The sequence below is a fragment of the Hydra viridissima genome, unplaced genomic scaffold (assembly GCF_058129835.1).
Source record: "Hydra viridissima isolate aposymbiotic clone 2 unplaced genomic scaffold, HvirCarnegie_v1 scaffold_3, whole genome shotgun sequence".
NCBI classification, from domain to species: domain Eukaryota; kingdom Metazoa; phylum Cnidaria; class Hydrozoa; order Anthoathecata; family Hydridae; genus Hydra; species Hydra viridissima.
Window position 1 is genome coordinate 2,872,309 of NW_028324302.1, and position 18,424 is coordinate 2,890,732.

At 31.9% G+C, this 18,424-nt stretch overlaps 1 pseudogene across 1 annotated transcript; it reads right to left on the bottom strand.

Annotated features, from left to right (window-relative positions):
• Positions 1-3,647: 3,647 nt before the first annotated feature.
• Positions 3,648-5,928, bottom strand: LOC149890599 (uncharacterized; annotated as a pseudogene). Its single transcript, XR_016451010.1, has 2 exons — positions 5,183-5,928; positions 3,648-5,111 (listed from the first exon to the last, which is right to left on the bottom strand). The product of XR_016451010.1 is annotated as an uncharacterized LOC149890599 (transcript).
• Between the last annotated feature and the right edge of the window lie 12,496 nt (positions 5,929-18,424).

The following is an 18,424-nucleotide window of genomic DNA, read 5'->3' on the forward strand; positions in this document are numbered from 1 at the left end:
CAGTTTACTTTTATTTTTTATCTTTATTAAGTACAATATTTGGATTACTTATTTAACAAACTTATTAAATGCAAATTTTATTAAGTTTTTTAATGAATATTTAAGAGTATTTAGATAAATATACAATTAAAAACATAGTAAAAACCAGGTCTTTAAAAGAAACCAGGTCATATTTCAAAATGTGTTATCTCGAGAAATTTTAAATATTTCGAGCTCAAATTTTATACGAACCTTCCTAATAGTAGAGCCAACTCACCCAAAAAAAAAATTACTAGTTTTGTTGGTCTTTGATCCAATTAAGACAGCAATTTAACGAATAATTGGTCAAAAATGACTTTTTTTTAAATATTCAAACTCTCAGGGAGGTCAGGAAAATTGAAATATTTTTAAAACTTTTTTTGGAATAGTCTTGTATATCAACGTAGAATGGGAAAATAAAGTGGCAAAGTTATAGTTTTTCCGACCCCTAAAAACGGACCTGCCTACTGTACGTGTGCGTCCGTATTGCGTTTAGCACTTTTCATCGTTCGATAAGTAATATATTTGAGTAGAATAAAAATGAAAACTTACGTTTATAACATATGATTTCTTTCATTTTCTTTCCTCATAATGTTATAATCCTTGTATCACCATCGTTTGCATTCTCTGGTCAAAGAAATTGTAAACAACATGTGATTTCCACAGTAATCTCAATACGCAATGATGCTTGTTTAACATAGGCCAAATTACAGATACAAACAATCGGTCAATGGAAGATTACTTTTTGTCGCGAATGCTGCAGAAGAATTTTTAAAAAAATGCAAAATGCATAATTGAATATATACAGCGTTGTTGACGGCACCGAACTTACTATCACAACAAAAAATGATGAACTTTTAGGCGAAGAATTTCAATGTTTTTGCAAACAAAACATAGCACTGAACTTGACACTGTATAGTATTATGAAAATTCGTCCTCTTGAATGAAGCAATCTTTCAAATGACGACGAAGCAGGAGCACAAAGCCAGTTTTGTGTACCTTTTACAAGAAGTGGAAAATGAGTCTCATAATTTTAACACCACAGTGATCAAGAGAAATTCGTAAGGATCCATTATGCAAAATAGACAACGACGACGGAAAGATATGGGAGTTGAAACGTGGCAGAAACTTCACAGATTGACTCACTATGTCCTTCTCAAAAATATACCAAAAACAAGCTATCAAGTTGGCAAATCAATTCTGCCTTCAGCTTTTTTTTCTTGCTGGGGATTTTTTTTGGTTCAGTTCTGAGTTCTGCTTTCTTCTGGCGGAAATTTTTTATTTTCGACGCTTTTCTATTTACAACCTGAGCCAAATACGAATGCGATAGTTTGACTGTCTGCTTTTTTTGTTCCGTCCGTTTGTGAATTCAATGAACTGTTTATGATTTTTTTACGGCAGTCAGCGTTTACAGAAAGAAGAAAGAAGAATTCAAAAACGAGCTTCAACTTTTTTGAATTCTTTAATTTGTTCGACTGAAAAATTTACTTCCTTATTTCGGTATTCCTTCCTTAACCCTTTAGCGCCCCGTGTAGCAGATCTGCTACATAACTTCAGAAGCCTTTTATGGCCATCCTGTCAACACAGTGATCTCAAAAACACCTTTTGTAGCATATTTACAACATATTTTTGTTTATCCGATTTAGCTAGGTTAATATAATTGGATAATCAAGACTTAAAAAACACATCAAAATCATCTTTTTAAAAATTGGATGATTGTTGTCAGACAAGGTATTTTCAAAGAAAGTTTTTTCCTGGTTTTTTATGAATGTTAAAGCTTATTTGTTAATTTTATTGTAAATTAATAATACATATAAGTTTTAGAAGTATTTAAGAGAGTTTTCTCTTTGTGAAACTACCACAAAATGCTATCTGAATTTATATGTAACATATATGCTACAATGGGCTTTTTAAGTATACATTGTTACCAATATATACATATATATACATATATATATATATATATATTATATATGAAGATGCTCTAGCATTTATTCTTGATGGTGAAAGTGATTTTGAGAATCTTAGTGAGTCAGACTCTGAATTTGAACCTGATGTCTCAACTAAAGTTGTAAGCAATACCAAGGTTGCGCATGATGACAACAATGACAACATTATTTTTCCAATATCGGAGTCTCTTACCTAGGAAAGTAGTACAGGTGATGATATGCTCCATTCCAACTCTTCAGTCCCACTCCCAAAAAAATCCAAAATAATCAACAACAAAAAACAAAAAAAAGCAAGTTTACCACTTTGGAAAAAGGTTTCACTAGATAATGATTTGATTGGTGATATTACTTTTCGAGAGGTACCTATTGAACCTATTCCGGATGAAACTACCACTCCATACGAATATTTTTAAATGTTTGTTGATGACAATCTTATAGACATTATTACTGAACAATCTAGTTCTAGTTTATATAGTTGCCCGTCATCAGGTACAAACATTTCTGTCACATCGAATGTATTAGAGTCTTTTATTTGTGTTTTTTTTCGTATTGGTCTTGTAAAACTACCATCTGTGAGATCTTATTGGGAAACATTTATGAATTATGATGGAGTAAGTTCAAAATTATCAAGGAATAGATTTCTTTCTATGCTCCGCTATCTACACTTTGCTGACAATTCAAGCGTGACAGATGAAGTAAAGAAAAATGATCGGGCTTGGAAATTAAGACCTTGGTTGGAAAAACTGCGAGAAAATTTCTTAAAAGTTTCTCCTGAGGAAAATCAATCAGTTGATGAGAGAATGGTTGCCTTCAAAGTAAGGTCATTTTTGAAGTAATACCTTCCAAAAAACCCCAATAAATGGGGGTTCAAACTTTGGGGTAGATGTGGTGTCAGCAAGTATTTGTATGACTTTGATTTATATCAAGGAAAAGAAATAAAAAAGAAAAATGAAGTTTCTCCTCATGGTGTCGGGGCATCTGTTTTAATTAGAATGACCTCAACCAGAAAATCATAATTGCTAAAATCATAAATGCCTTTGCTAGGTGAGCTAAAAAACCGTAGAATATGGTATGTTGGAACAGCTTGCCTTAAGAGCCTTAACAAATGCCCATTCACTTCTGAAAAAGAATTGAAAAATCAAGGTCGTGGATCGTTTGACTATTGTACTGGTATTAAATCTAATAACATAGCTGTTTCTTGGATAGATAACAAGGCAGTTACTTTAATCTAATCTTTTGCTAGTATTGAACCAATCAACTCAGTAAGGCGTTCACAGTGTTATAAAATGGGTTCTAACCTTGACCCGAGAAAACCCTTTTGTGGAATGATAGCCCACACTATGGGGATCTGACCCGAGAAAACCCTTTTGTGGAATGATAGCCCACACTATGGGGATCACTTGGATATAAGTATTAAAATCAGATTACAACGTCCTGGCAAGTTATTGACAGGGCCGTACCGAACGACAAAGACGTGGGTGTGTGTGTGTGTGTGTGAAAATGAAAAAAACAAATTTTACCGACAAGATTTTTTTTTTTTTTTTTTTTTTTAGAAGCCAAATTTCAGTTTTAACCGACATAAACCATAATTTTCGAGTTTTCCGTCAAAAACCGACAGAATATAGTACAAAATATAGGTTATTCCAATAAATATGAACTAGGGAAACAAAAAGAATTATCTAAAATGAAATGTGTATCTAAAATGAAAATTATGCTTTAAAATAAATATTCTAATACAAGAAAAAATCATTCTAAAATGGCTCTTTTCACAAACAATGTTTACTATTAAAGTCCACAAGGCAGCATTGCAACTTTTTACTGTATTCAGGATGATGGTTAGGTCGTTTGTACCTTTGCCAATGCACTTGAAAGTTGTGATGCATTGCCTCTGTTGCTTGTTCTGAGTAAAGTCCGAGAGCTTGGCCGTGTTTGTCAATGAAATCTTTCACATGAAAAAATACAGCATGAACCTTGGGTGTCACAGAAACATTTTGCAGTGCCACATAAGCCACTCTGAAAGCTTCAATTTTTTGTACATAACTTGGATCAAGAACGCATCCAAAACAGGCAGACACTACTGCATTGAATTTTCGAAATACATCAACTAATGGTATTGCAGCATAGCATGAGTGTTTCTCGACAATAGATTGAAGAAGATCAATACTTTTTAGCAGCTTCCTGCACTCATTTCCTGCAAAATGCCCTCCATGATAAGGCTGTTGTTTAATGTGCAGTGAATCAGTCCAAAGAGTTCCTTGAGGGAAAACTTTTAGTAGGGCAGCAAAGAGATGATTGAAAACACCAATAAGGAGATGCAACTCCATTGGCGGTATGAAGTCCAAAACTAATGTGCTACCAGCAAGATCAAATACAGGAGAATGAACAACATTCATGTAATCACGAGCTCTTTTGATGTTTGAATCTGCTGCATTGAAAAGTGAGACATTCTGATCAAGAGATTGGAAAGTTCTTAATATTCCTTGATTTAAAAGGTCCGTTACACTTGACTCACACCAGGTGCAGGGGTGTGCACTTGAGTGTGCTTGGAGACCACAAATTATATTTGCCAGTTTTAGGTCACAGGACAACACAAATCTTGGTCTCTCATATTGATCAATTCGAAAATTTGAGACACATTTGAGTAGTTTTCTTGCAGGTCCTCAGAGACAGTAATAATAAGTTGCCGCTTAACTCCAGTGTCCTTGAAAAACTTGTTTGTGCAATTGAGTTTTGCTGGGGGAGTGTTAGGTTCACGATTTAATTCAATAATTCCAAGGCTTACTTTCAGGAATCCTCCCCCACCGTCAATTCCAACTTTCACAATATGATTGTTTGATGTGCTTCTCATAGAGATGAGTTCATTTTTAAGCTCTTTGAAGTCCTTGCAATGAATGACAGTCCTTCCACATCCAGCATGATCTTTAATCAATGAACTCGTGAAATGGTGAGAAAGCTGCTTACTAACTGCATCAAATTTTACAGCATAGTTTTTCTCAACAATATGTTGTGAAGTTGACTGATTAATTGTAGCAGCTAGTCTCTTAATGCCATTTTTTGAAAGCCCTGTGTTTGCCTGAACTTGAACAAGTTCTCTTATACTAATTGATGGGTTTGGAGGAAATAGTTTTCTAGCTGATGAGGAACCTAAAATAAATGCAGATATTGTTTAATTTCGAAATTTCTAAAATATCTTTTCATGAAAGTTAAACTTTTACCTGGCATTATTGGAAGCATTCTTCCACCTTGTGGTTGACTCAATCGAACAGTGCCATGTGGAGAAGAATCCTTACTTGAAACAACAAGAGCAGCAACTCGTTCAGATGCAACAGGATCCTTGGTTGCAACAGCAACAAGGTTATTTCGCAAAGTGCCCTTTGTGCAATGATGAGGTAATCCTCTTCCAATAATTGAAAAACAGTCAGAGCATCGTTTTTGGACAGTTGAAGATGGAGTATTTTGTGCTGAGTTCTGCAAAAGCTGAGTTTTCTGTTGACCATTATTTCTCAGTTTTCCAACAGAACAAATCAAACAGTCACATTGTGTGTCTCTAGTTTGAGGTCGAATTTTTATAGTCTCAAAATTGTAAAGTGATGGGAGATTGATGTGTTCTCCAGAATCCTTTCTTCTTAAACAAGAACGACACTTTTCACAAATTCCAAGTGGAACTTTGTCATTACTAAAATCGATCCTCTCATTGAGTATTGTTTGGCATTTTTCTTTTAGGAAAGGTGTCAGTTCCCTCTGACATTTACTGAAGCAAAGAAAACAGACAGTTTTCCTGCAGTCTTGGTGGTTTTTTGCTGTATTCGGCATTTCTTTGTAAAATTAGATGTGCGCAGTTTTGCTCTCGTGAATAAAGTAAATAAATCATGCCTTTTCCCGAAATTTTTATTTTCCCGAAATTTTCCCGAAATTCAAAAACTGTCTTATTTTCACAGTTAAAAATAATTTTTATGAAAAGTTAAACAGAAAAACAGAAGAATAAAAAATATTATATTTGTTTGGTAATAAAAGAAGCTTATCTTCTTGATATCTTTTAATTTTTCAACTTTTTTTTATGTTTTCATAAAACATAATGCTCTTTATGCTACAGTATGTTTGTTTACTTGAATTTAAAATTATATCTTACTGTAAAAATGCAAAACAAGCTGTCATTTCGAATGTGTGTGTAATCAATAAATTCAGAAAATTTAAACATCAATAACTTGCCAGGACGTTGTAATCTGATTTTAATACTTATATCCAAGTGATCCCCATAGTGTGGGCTATCATTCCACAAAAGGGTTTTCTCGGGTCAGAAAGTCAAGGTTAGAACCCATTTTATAACACTGTGCGTTATGATAGAAAAACCCAGAAATATTATGGTAAAATTACCATATATTGTCCAGTTTTATAATAAAAATATGGGTGGAGTTGACAAACTGGATATGATGTGCTCATTCTACAAACCAAATTTAAAATGCCATAGATGGTATATATATATATGGGCTCATACCCTTCTTATTGCGTTATCAAATGCCTGGTTTTTGTATCGTCGGGACTTAAAAAATAATTTGCTCCGGTTCATGCCTCTAAAAATTTTCAAGCTGCAGTAGCTTCTAGCTTGGTAACTGTTGTAAAAAGAAAAGCTGGAAGAGCATCTCTTGATGCAATACCTATACCAACTAAAAGAGCTGCTGCTGTTCAGAGTAATCCTACATAAGATATCCGTCTAGATGGATTTGACCACTTACCAACTCATAGTGACAAACGGCAGCGGTGTAAGAAATGCAAAAAGTGCAATGTTTGGTTATGCTTAAATAAAGTCAGAAATTGTTATCATGACTACCATTAATGGCATTTAAAATTTGTTTATATTTATAGTACAAATGGTTGTAAACTGTCTTATAAGATGTATTGCTTTACATGTTTTTTATTTAACAAGAAGAGACTTCGTAAATTGAAATCAATAGCAAAGTTTCAATTTTCAAATTTCTTTAATGTTTCTTTATATATTTAAATACAAAATCTTTTTCTTTAAGAAAACTTTTGTAATTTTTTTCCTCAAACTCCCATTGTAGCAGATATGCTACAATGACGAAATTGGGTTTGCTAGTGAAATTTTAAAATTTTATTTTTTAATTCATAATCTAGGCCCTAAAACAATTGCTTTTTGAAGTTTTTGGAATTTTTTGAAAATTTTAAGCCCTGGTGGGCGCTAAAGGGTTAAAGCTTCGATCTTAAGCAGATATTCAAAGCCGTCTATCTGTGACTCTGTCTTTAAGTTTAGATTACTCTATTTTTCTTTTCGTTCAGTTTTCAAAGTCACCTTTGTTAGCTTGTACTTTTCTTCAAAAATTTTCCTTTTCAGCCGCAAGCAATTTTACTTTTTCGTTCGCATCATCTTCAATAAGAAAAGTCTTTGGAGATCCTACCAAGAAAGATTTTGTCACAAAAAATGCTACAAATCCTGGCAAAGTTAAAAGCATGGAGGTTGGTTTTCCAATAAAAATGAAGATTAAAGATACCATGAGCTTTAAGTTCAGTGTGATTTTTCCGATGAACAGTATTAAATGATCAGAAATTCATCCATGATACAGAATGCGGATATTTATCCTTTACTTCATGAAACTAAGAATGAAAGATAGAAATGTTATCCTGAGGGTATAGTTCTGACATAAATATCTGCTTCAATTCCTCTACAGAGTATCTTTAATCATACTCTGACAAGGATACTAAGACTCTATGAGAATAACCGCTGAGAGTGGGGGGGGGGGGGGGAGTTAGAAGTTGTACTTCACTTTAAAGGGGGTTTAGATGGTATCCCAAAGTGTGTATAAACAAAAATATACTGGTAGAAATTTTGGCGAGGCCCAAGTTAACAAGCCAAGTCTTTTTCATCTATTGTTCCACTTAAATTAACATTAAATTAATTATGAAAGAAATAATATGGTTGAATAAGAAGCCCTCTAGTACACATTATTATAGACCCATATATCTCCAACACCAAAAAGAAACGAAAGAGTTGATCAGAAATGAAAATGAACATCTTAAGGTCGAAATGAATTGACGGGTCGAGTTTGAGGTAAAGTTAGAAGTAGCAGAAGGCAACCCCTGAAAATATTGGTTTCATTAACCACATTATTTTCAGAAACCAAAAATCTGAAAATGGAGAACCACTTCCTCCTGATGTTTCGTGTTTTTTAACGATGTAGTAACAAAATAAAGCTGTTTTTGCTTAGTAATAGTTTTTTCTTTTTTTGTTCTGGTCATTGAATAGTGAGATAAGATAATACGGTATGTTGGTTTTTTGAATACAGACTATTTTAATTAGTATATGTGCGCGTTTTGGTTTGAGGAACCCAAACTTTTTTAATTGAATTAATCTTTGTTCGTGTAAAAGACTCTAACAATCATACGCGTGTGTAGTACGCGCCTTAGATACACGTAAAACTTATTTACATGGTGTACATCGTATACGTGGTGTTACATGGTATTTGGGATTGAGGAATCCAAGTTTTTTATTTAAATTATTATTCGCACGCGTATATGACACTGAGACGCGTAAGCATGCGTAACACGCGTTTTAGGTACTCGTGAAGTTTATTTCTAATGAAAAATTTAAATTTTGTGACCCAAAAACACTAGTATTGATGTATCACGTAAATATTTGAGGTCATAAATTTTCTTCCGTTTTTTCACCTTTCTAACTGTGCGACTGAAAGATCGTGCCAGTGTTACTAACAGAAAGTCTTTATTGTGGAAAAATAGCTGAACACGAAAAAGAACAAATGAAATCAAGCAAAGGTTCCACACAGTTCCAGCCTTTTACCTTCTTGCCGTCCTCAGCAGGAAGTAGTTGTATGCGAACTTAAATACAAGAAAATTGTTTACAAAAGATTTGTGGCTCCTTTTTTTCATTTTATATTTCATAATAATATGTGATGTTGTCTTAAAGCAGCTCATAGATTCAACTGAGCGCACATATATTACATTATTTTGCAAGTCAAATATATGGTATTTGTAAAATTAACCAATTGGAACAGACATTCCCTCCTCCCCCCTGCCCCAAAAAATAACCAAAGGGTTTATTTGATTAAGTTCTATAGACGCTTACTCCGGAAACTTTCGCTCAGTGAGTTTATATGATAGCGCTCGACTCGCCAACTCGTATGAACATATTATAAGATGAAAATAGTAACAAATATAACAAAATAATATTAAAAACAAAAATAACAACAGCAATAAAGTAAAAATAATGTTAAGAGTAATTGTAATGTAAATAATAAAGATAGTCAGTTTGAATAATTCTGGACGAAAGTGGTAATCAGAAGGTCCAAAAAGAATTAACCCTGTAAATAAAGTGTGTATACTTGGATTCATAAATACTCCATGAAATAAAAAAGATAATTAAGCTGTAAATAAAATAGGTTTATCAAAACTTGAAGTTAATAATAGAAAAACAATGAAAAACAATAACTGTTATGTTTAATGATTTTTTTTTTTTTTTTTTTGAAAATTTATTCACAAGAAATAACATATTGTTATTACAAGAAGTAACTTATCATCAAGTTAAGAATTTTAACCTTCAACAAAAAACCGCTTCAAAATACTTTAAACAAATTTACACGCAAACTTTTTCAAATATTCTGTAAATTATGTATGTTTATTAAGGAACTTAAGGTTGTTTTAAAGAATACCACACACACACAGACTGTCATGGTATGCAGTAGGAATTAAGACATTTAGGCACTTTAGATAAAACAGAAAATCAAAGTGCGGATTTCAAAATCAGGGATTTCAAAATACAAAACTACAGAATACAGATTTCTAAAATGCAGGGTTCCAAAACGCGTGAGGTAAAAAAACCACCGTTGTTTAATTTTTTAAAAATATGTCAGTTTAATAAACATGAGTTTTGTTTTGAACGCAAAAGCAAAAAAATTTACTTTGTTTAAAGGCAAAATTTTCTAAGGTTTTCCTGTAACGTTAAAAGTAAACTGGGGCGAATTTAAACGGTTAAGCTTCAAATCCAATAATTTTTTTTAAAGAAATTTTTTTTTTTTGTTTTTTTTTTGTTTTTTTGTTTTGATTTATTTATTTTGATTTTTTTTTTTTTTTTAATTATGCTTATATTAACTTTTAAATAAAAAATAAAGGTACCTATTCAAGAAACACAAAAAAATATACATCATACTGAAAAAGTTTTTTAAAATCTTCTCAACATAAATTCAGCGGAATACCAATGTTGTAATTGGATTTAAAGTGCCACAGCACTTCACAAGCTGAGATTTGATCAACGTCTCTGTTTATAATTCCTAGACATGATTTTAAACGAATAAAATTTAAATGTGGCATTAAGTCTTTACAAAATCTATTCATGTGTAAAGTTAGGTTTATATTTATAAGTTTATTAGATTACTTTGTTTTAATTAAATCAATGAAGATTAGACCGTTTTAAATATTTATAAAGAAGTGCTTGGTTCTTTATAACAAGTTCCTTTGACGAGCTTTCATTTATGAGGCCTTTTTGTCATTATCGTTATCCAAAAGGTCTTTTTTCTTAAAACTGATATAAACTTCAATTGAGCAGAGCTTTTATTTACATGGTTTTGCTGTGGCGGGTCACATATAGTCAATAAATACAATATCAGTAGCCTAAGTAAATTGATTCCATAACGATGTGTCAAATTTCACCGAAATTCACGGCAAAACTCGACTTTGCAAACAAACAAAGCACCTTGCTAATTTTCTTAATCTAGCTACACGAGCTTTAATAATAGTGACAGCGCAGCATTTAGTTGAAGAATGGTTACCTTGAAAATACAGACGCTTATTCAAATCCTACCTCCTTGTGCGTGTAAATTTTGAGTAGTAAATTGGCCGTTTCCGGAAACATCCTATCTTTTGCTACTCACTCTACCCATAAAGGCTTCTACACCTTTTTTTGTATTAAAACTTTTCATTAAAAAATTCCAACAATTTTTTTAGCGACCAGAAGAGCAGATTGTTGCCAGAATAATTGGATCAATTAAAAGTATTGAGGACTGTCGAACTACTTAACCAACCATAGATACTAAAACGGTAATGGATTTGGTTTCAATGGACGTCTCTACCAACAAGTCTCTTGACCCCTGCTTTTTCTCTAAAAAAGCAGCACTCAGGCTGATTATTAGACTTGAAGAAAAAAAAAGCAAAAAGACCGTTTTAACCGGTAATCATCTGAAGGAATTGTGTTTTAATTGACGGTTCACCATTTTACCAATAACGTGCTGACGATTCCGTCATTGGAAATTGGATAGAAAGTAAAAAGTTAAAAAACGTTGCACTTATTATGTATCAACCCGTTAAGAACTAACGTACTCAATTCTCTGTTGCAATCAAGACAGTTTAGATGCGGACACTAATCCTTTTACCATTTACGTGGATACCAGCTTTACTAATGGCATAAGTAAAGCTGGTATCCACGTAAATGGATAACCCACGTTATACAGAAACCTGGAAAGAGACTTAAAAACGTATTATGCACAATCAATCAATTTGGTGACAAAAATAGGCGCTATGGTTTTTTTAAGAATCCAGTGGGCCTAAATATATTGTTTTTTTCTTCTCCTTGAATGATTATTGCATGGCTGGGCAGACTACAGCTAATATTGACTTAACAAAGCCAGAAAATGTGTCAAAGTTAAAAATGACTTTAAATTTTTTTCAAATTAAATGACTTTAAGTTAAAGTTTAACAATATAAAAAAAGGCTCAAAATTTTTCTTTTCTCAAAAATAAAACTTTTACAATCCTCTTAAACATTTTCACAAGTCCTTGAAACGTTTGCAGTGTTGTTGTTGTTGTTGTTGTTGTTGTTGTTGTTGTGTTGTGCTGTTGCAGTTGGAGAATTGCTGCACCAAAATGGAGTTGAAGTTTACACAAAACGCATTGAGCGCGCATTTGGAATAACAATTTCAAAATATCTTTAAAAAAAACCGTCTACGAAAGTCAAAAAAGAGTTAGTTAAGTAGGTGTCTTCGAATGAATCGAGTGACTCTATGAACCTAAAGGGAAACTTTTCAAGACAAATTGAATAAAAAGAACAAAATTAAACAGGAACAAGATTGGGCAATTATTCACTTTAACTGGACAAAAGTAGTTTATTTTTATATAACGCTGGTTAGTGGATTAATTTTGTCGTATAAACTAATTTGGTCATTATTAGTCGTTTGGTAGCGTTTATTTTTATATACTTTTGCGCATGGTTGCTCTGCGAAGCCGTATTGCAGAAAAACCACACATTTATTTTAGCTACATAAGGAAAATATTAGTACTTTAGCATAAAAATAAAATTTGACAAAACATCTATATTACAAATCCAAATGCTTAATATTTAAAAATGAATAATAGTATTTGTAGCAAGAAACGTTAATGGAACAGAACAACAACAACAACATCAACAACAACAACAACAGCAAAAAATGGAACAAAAACACAGTTCAAACAGAATTGTAGCAAATAAGCATCTGCGTTTCGTTATTTTTTTATTCGAGACGAGACGATGATCTCCGGGACACAATTTTTAATTTCCGAGACAAAATTATTGTCCCAATTTATTACTTTATTCCGGGACAGTTTTTGCCTTTGTCACGTTTTTTTTTTTTGGGGGGGACATTTCTCGTCTCGTTATGCTTTTCCTGATTCATTTCGAGAAAACGATTCCGAGACGCAGACCCTTAGTAGCAACAGCATAGCGATATTTTGTTATACAAAATCTTCTAGAGGTATTTCTTTTAGTAGTTCCGGCACATCATCTGGATAGTCTTCCTTTTTAGGATGATGTGTTGTTCTTAAATCACTAATGCTTGGATCAGTTGAAAACATCAGCCGCCTTAACAAGTCTTCGTTTGTTTTGGAATCGGAGCAGTTTCTTGAAAAAGACTCCCGGAACTTCTTAAAGTCCTTCTTACAAGTGCATCTAATACAGCTATCATTTGTCCATTTATCAAATGTTAAACTGAATTGCATCCTTTGCGATTGAAGGAAAATGAACATAGATATGACCTTTTCTCTGATTGTGTTTGCGCATTTGACTTCCATATTTGGAATTGTCGTGGCAGATTTCGCACGAGCATCTAGCGATCTACTTAGTTCACCTAATGTGACAAATACTTAAGGATGGTTTGTTCTTAGATTTTTATGAAGTCTACTGGTACTCCCACCACGTAATTTTTATCTCTTAATCGCATTTCTTACACTTTGCAAGTTAGTTTTTATCGTTACGTAGAAAATAAAACTCCACAATTTTTTTGTCAACTCGTGCGCCTTTGCTGAACTCTTCGAGTACTTTTTGGGACATGCTGGGTGTTTTTTTGTATTACTTATTAAATTAGCTAAACTTCATAAAAGTAACTTAGATTAAATACCGTGTAAAAAAAAAAAACACTTTTTACATACTTTTATTAAATACTTTTAATATGTATATAAGTTTGTTGGTTTAGTAAAAAATGTAAGAAACAGCTAAAACAAAAATTCAGCACAAAAAATATCATCATTTAAGTAAATTTCAAAGCGTTATTCATATTGAGCTAAATATTAGAACTTTTCTCGCAATTTATTGTATATTGAAGTAGAATAGAGATTAAAAGGCATCAGAAGAACATGAGTAGTAACAACAAAGTGCTAGTTTAATGATTTTTACTGTTACAGTTAATTTTTTGTATTACGAATAATTAGAAGATGAATGAAAAAATTTTCATATATTTAAAATGTGGACATTCTTAGTTTATAACCCTCACAGGATTGTCATTGTATTGAAAAATTGTGGTTTTATAAATCAGTGTAAATCATGAAAGTTGTCAAAAACAGCAAGTCCTTTTTACAAAATTCAATGCTTGAGGTTTTCAATCAAAAGTTTGTGTATTTAATTCTTGTTGCAAAATATAAATCAAATAACCAGTTGAAAATGTTGTCAACAGCCACAGAGTTCTGTGAGAATGTGTTCCTGTTGTTCCTTTATTCCTGTTGGTCGTGGGTCATTTGGCGTATTTGTGTTAGACTGCGCACTTTGGGTATATCTTTTAACTATAATATGAAACTATTTTCATGCTAAAAATCCAAATTTTGACATGAAAGTAGTTCCATACATCATTCAAAATTTTTTTATACAGCCAATAATTAAATACCTGTATTGAGTAACCCAATACTGGTGTTTCGGGGCCAGAAAAAAATCCAGTAATACCGGTAGTATTGGTACGGTTGGCATTGGATGCATCGTTGCACTTGTAATTTCCTCTTTCTGCCTCCTCACTGATAATGTTTATTGGCAAAGTCATTTGATCCAAAACTTGCCACCAATAAATAAACATTTGGTGCAGGCTCTATGGCATGAGGTAGCCAGTATACTGGTTCAGCTATTTGGATGCAGAAGTTTATGAACTGAGATGAGCTAATAAGATTTCCTGATGATAATATATATATATATATATTATATATATATATATAATATCATCATCATGATCATGATCATGATGATGATCATGATCATGATCATCATCATGATCATCATGATCATCATCATGATCATCATGATGATGATCATGATGATCATGATCATCATCATGATGATCATGATCATCATCATGATCATCATGATCATCATCATGATCATCATGATCATCATCATGATCATCATGATCATCATCATGATCATCATCATGATCATCATGATCATCATCATGATCATCATCATGATCATCATGATCATCATCATGATCATCATGATCATCATCATGATCATCATCATGATCATCATGATCATCATCATAATCATCATCATCATCATGATCATCATTATCATCATCATCATCATCATCATCATGATCATCATCATCATCATCATCATCATGATTATAATCATGATCATGATCATGATCATCATGATCATCATCATCATGATTATGATCATAATCATGATCATGATCATGATCATCATCATCATCATGATCATGATCATCATCATGATCATGATCATGATCATGATCATCATCATCATCATGATCATGATCATCATCATGATCATGATCATGATCATGATCATGATCATCATGATCATCATCATCATCATCATTATCATCATATATGAAAATGAATATATACACATAGACATACACACACACATTACGTTAATATTTCCAGTAAGAGTGCATATACAGCGTATTACAAGTAGAGCAAATAGCAAATACATTATCAAACTAAATAATTAGTTTATTTAACATAACAATGTATGTTAAATAAACTATATACCAAACATACCAAAAAAAATACTACTCGAAAACCAAAAATTATTCAATAATCCAATTATCAAAAGCTTGAGAATCTCTGAAAAGCTCTGGAATCAAGATGTTTAATCGAACTGTTCAATGTCATCTTCGCAATCTTGGTTACAATTCACGAAGACCAACAAAGAAAACAAAACTGACACAAAAGTTGATTCGGTTTTTTTTTTTTTTTTTGATTTTTGATTTTTGATTGGCAACAAAAAACAACTTTAAGTGAAGATGACTGGAAATCAGTAAGAATTTTTGTAAATAATTTTTACAGATTTTTATTGAGTTTCAAGTTACTGCTGAAGTGAAACTGAAAATTTTTAGTTTAGCTTTAGTAATAAAAGTACTTCTCAAGTCATGTCAAACAAAGCTCAATATGCAAAGTGAAAAGTTAACAGAAAAAAATATTTATCCAGCTGCATCAATCAGACAGTCAAACATCCAACTTCTGTTATGACTTGTTCCGCCATTTTATGAAAAAGGGATGAGAAGATTGTATATCATTAGGATGGGAAGACTACACATCGTTGAAGGAAGGATTAATCAAGTGCAGCATAAAAAAATGTCTTTTAACAGGAATTCTTCCCCCAACTAGCAGAATGGTTTTGATTTGGTGAAAAAAAAACATGCTACATTATGCTAAATTGATTAAAAATTTGAACAGAATATTCCATTGATAGATTGACTAGGAAACCCCTGGAACTTAATCCGATAGAGAACATTTGGGAGTTGTCAAAGAAGGAAAAAGCAAAGGAGTTTATCACAAGTAAAGTTGTTTTGATTGAAATATAAAAAAAATTTCCAAAGACTGACTGATAATTTTTATTAAAAGCATGCCAAAAAGAGTAAAAGCTGTCGTAAAGGCACGAGGAGACGTAATAAAATATTAATATTTGACTAAGCATTGTAATTATTTCTTAACAAAATGTTATCAATTAAATAATTTGCTTAATTTGTTTCTAGAAATCTGATTTTATAAAGTTCTGATAACTTTTAAGTTGAAAAATTAAAGCTCTACTGTCAGGCCTTGTTTTTTTAGATTTGCTGTTAAATATTTTCTGTTTATGATTACAACTACAGTATCGGACAAATTATGGTGGACAAAATCAAACTTAGAACAAAAGTTGATCAAAAACTAAAAAAAACTAGTAAAACAGCTGAACATATTATTTTTTATGTAGTTTATTATGTTGTTAACAAAACTTAAAACTTTTGAATCATACTAAAAATCACTAAAAAGGTTTTAAAACACATTTTCCCTAACAAACTACATTTTTCTTTGGACAAAACACGGTGGATATTCAAAAAATCGACTGAAAATTCAAAAAAATTCAAAAATTAACTTATTATTTTTCAACAAACTTCAAAAATTAACTTAATATTTGGTAGGACCTCCTTTACTTTTAATTACTGCTTTTATTCTTCGAGGCATAGACTCAATTAATGAGTCAACAATTCTCATATCAATTCTCGCCAGGCCTTCTCGATTTGTTCAAATAATTCCTCACTGGTCTTCACATTTGCACGCTCAATCTTATTGTCAATTATTTCCCATAAATTTTCTATGGGATTCAAGTCAGGGCTTTGTGCAGGCCACGCCATTATGGTGATATTCTTGTCCTTGAACCATTGTTTTACAATTTTTGTTGTAAAATTGAAAAATCCATTTTAGGGGTATCTCCCATTCAGCATGTGGTAACATAACATCTTCCATTACACCTTTGTAAACGTTGCATGCTAAACACTCTTCTTGGTATATTTAGTATTGAATCTGGTGTTCTTTGGTCTCCAGACTCGCTTCTTGCCGTCGCTTTCAAAAAGGTTATATTTTGATTCATCACTAAAAAATATGTTTTTCCACTGGCCTACAGTCCAATTTTGGTCTGCTTTAGCAAACGCAAGTCTTAGCTTTCTATTTTTAAAAGAAGTTAGTGGTTTCTTGGCAGACATTCGAGAAAACAATTTTGCTTCGTTAGCTCTTCGTCGCACAGTGCGATTGGAGATTTGTAGTTCAAGTTTTTCGGTTAATTTTGTGGATGACAAAAATGGATCTTTTTTAAGCTCTTTAACAATTATTCGATCTAGAATTTGTAATGTTTTTCTTGGACGTCCACCCCGATGGTTTGTTTATAGCAGTCACGAGATCCAAATGATTTGACAGTTTTGCTTACAGTCGATTTAGCTATATTATATTTTCTACAAATTTCAGCTTGACGTTTTCCGCTTTTAAAATCTTTAAAAATATTTTCACGTAAAACACTTCCTACTTCGACGTAAGCCATTTTAAGTTGCAATTTACGCCATATATTACGAGTTCCATCTATTTTTAGTTTAATTGAAAAAATAATTGGCCAGACGTTCCAAAATCTATTTTATCATTATAGAGTAATGTTATGATAAAAGTGAAAACAAAAGAATACGGTAAATTGAATAAAGACAATGAAATCTTATAAAAAAAAAAGCTTCGTTCTGATTTGTCCACCTTGTTTTGTCCAAGGAGAAATGTAGTTTGTTGAGAAAAATGTGTTATAAATTTTTTTTGTGATTCTTAGTATGATTCAAATGTTTTAAATTTTGTTAAGAACATAATAAACTATTTAAAAATTAATATGTACAATTGTTTTACTTGTTCTTTTTAGTTTTTGATCAACTTTTGTTCTAAATTTGAGTTTGTCCACCATGTTGTCAGATACTGTATAACCGTTTTAAAATAATACAAACATGCATATTGCGCATGCACCGTAAGGTACATATTTGTTAATTAGCGTCGGGTTTTGAAGAAAAGCTAATATTAAATATCAAAATGTATTTTGGTAAACAACCCATAGGTCAGTCAATTTTATGTAGTAAATGTCAATTAAAATTACATCAGCTTTTGATAAACTATCAAGTTCCAACTTACTATAATGGTGATTCTGTAATATACCCAACCTAGTGTGCATGAATATCAGAAATTTCTCTTTTTTTTCTTTTTCATTTTATTCTAGAAACAAAGGTTATATTGTTAACAGTCATGTTAACATACGATGTGAAGTTGAAGATTTTTTTGAGGATGAATAAAGTATATTTTAGAGTTATCTTCTTTCATTTTTCTAAATTCAAAAACATTTTTTTTATCGTTTTACGTCGTCAATTACAACAAGTGATATGAAAAAAAAGTACGAGG